A 2521-nucleotide genomic window follows, 5' to 3' on the forward strand; every position below is an offset into this window, starting at 1 on the left:
TTCATGACTTCAAGACTTGAACAGCTAATGGCAGAGCTTGCATGAAGTAGTTAAGGAAGAAGATTTCAAAAGAACAGCTAATACAAATCTGTTTTTTGTTTTAAAGGCTGAATTTTGCAGCAAAATTCAGCCTTTAAAACAAAAAACAGATTTGTAATTTCAGTTTTGAGCATCATTCTCCTATTGCTATTGATCCAGGGGGACTTCTTTGGAGACCTTCATTGGGAAGAAAAACAGAGTCTGGAGGTCTGACACCTCCACTGCCAGCAGTGGTCTTTGTCCCTGTAACTGTAGCACAGTTCAGCATATGGAAACCTTTTTAAGATAATCAGGGAAAAAATAAAAAATAAAAAAAAAATAAAATAAAATAAATTTGAAATGACCGTTGGATCCTGAGAAATTCTAAATAAATCTTAGTAGACAAGTGGACATCCAGGGTGTCTCTTGGGTCTTATGTGGAAAACTCAAGGTAAAAAGTGAAAAAAAAATCTTCCTGTGGCTGTAGCTGTACCCATGAGCTTGGCCTCTTTTGGGAAATTTCCCTCTCCAGTCACACAAACCTAAACTGAGTAATGTGAAAAGACCTGCCCAGTCAATAGAGTAGGGCAAAGTCCTACTTCCTGTGCTGTTGAAGCAGAAGGCAAAAAGAATTGCATTGTGCCCGACACTGCTCTGGGACGTGTCACCCAGGTCAGGCAACTTTACCTTAGTGCTGACAAGTCCATCACTAAAGCACGCTCCCAAGCTCTACATCTACACCTTGGCTCTCCAGTCGATGACCCAGCTCATGGATGGCAATCAGGGAGTCTCGGTTAGCGCGACGCTGCCTCAGGTGTGCCACCATGGCAGCCATTGGCACCTGCTGTTCTTCAACCCTCAGCAAACCCCCAACAGAAGGAATCTGTGGAAGGCCAAGCAAGGTAACAACTGTTTCATGTCCTTTGTCTCCAAGGCAGCTATGCCAAAGCCCCACCTGTGGTGTCCTCTTGGAACTCTGAATTCCCTCTCCTGAAGCAGTCTGTGCCGAGGATGCACATAGCCTCCGAGCGAGTTCCAATGGGATGCTTTTGCCATTCCTTCCCAGTTAGACTCCCTTCAGCCTCCAGTACAGTTAACTTCTGGGATTCCCCTGTCACTCCAGAAATACAGGTGGGTTCTACCTCTTTCTAGCTTGATGGCATTAGGGTACACTGTGCACTGGTGTCTAGTAGAGCCTGATACATTTTGTGGGTCTGATGTGCCAGGCCATAATAATAATTATATCTGTGTCTCTTAATAATAATAATAATAATAATAATAATAATAATAATAATGAAATATATAATAATAACAATTTATTGCTATTGTTGTTTTATGATTATTTCCTTTGTGTCCTATTAATCTGCTCTTATATTCACTCATAAACTTTTACTTTTTTTTTTTCTCCATCTTCTCTCCTGCAGTCCATTGGATGAATATCTGTACAGTTCTGAGCTGCCTGCTGGGTCAAACCACAGCAAGGCTTTTTGGTGCCTAGCATGGAGCACAAAGGTTGAGATGACAGAGCTGACCACAGCGTTTTAAAAGTAAATTGTTATAAGCATTAGATCAGTTTAACAGTTGCTGATCACAGCATTGATATTTTTGATCCGGGGTCTGTGGTGCTTGTTTTCAGAATTGTGTTGTACAGCACATTACTAATTGTCATCCATGGTGTGCTCTTTATCCGTTCTGGGGGCTGGTTTAAGGTTACTGTTTTGCTGTATTGGATAACGCTGACTTCTGACAGGATAAAATAATTGCTGCCTCCATACCTCAGGAACCATCTCTTCATCTCAGAAATTATTTAGAATTACACTCTTTTAAACTCTTTGCCTTTTTTCCTTGGGGAGTAAACCTATGCAGGGTAGGTGGAACTGGGATGGACAGTGGGGGATGTTTTTCACCACTTCTTCCCTCTCCCTTTCTCCTGCACATCCCCCTTCTCCTCCAGGACAGGCATATGGCCTGTCCAAAGCCACTCCAAACCCCGCAACAGGCCCTGCAGGCACTCCAGCTCCTGAGGTGGGCCCAAAGTTAAATTGACACTCGTGACAGGCCCTATAGCTACTCCCAAACCTGCGATAGGCCCTGCAGCCACTCCAACTCATCCAAAAGGCCCTGCAGCCAGAACAACTCCAGTGATGGGCCCTGCAGCCACTCCAGCACCTGCAATGGGCCCCATGGCTGGGCCAGAGAACCAGCCTGTGCCAGTATCGGTTGCCTCTTTATGCAAGAGAAAACAATGTGTGTAAAAGTCAGTTTTTCTTTAGAAAGGAAAGAAACTCAGGCACCCAGACAAGAAAGGAGGAGGAAGTAGAAGAGGCAGGTTTCTCCTAAGTTGGTCCATCATGGAGGCAGGATGACCAAGAGGAAGAGGTCATATAAGCATCAGAAACCATGTGATCCCTATCCCAGTGTAAGCTACGAGACATGGGAAAATATTTTAGCCATCATCTCGGTGAGCACATTGTCATCTGGCTGCTCCAGTGCTGAGAGAAGG

Source organism: Netta rufina (assembly GCF_964035555.1).
Source record: "Netta rufina genome assembly, chromosome: 18".
Classification (NCBI taxonomy): Eukaryota; Metazoa; Chordata; class Aves; order Anseriformes; family Anatidae; genus Netta; species Netta rufina.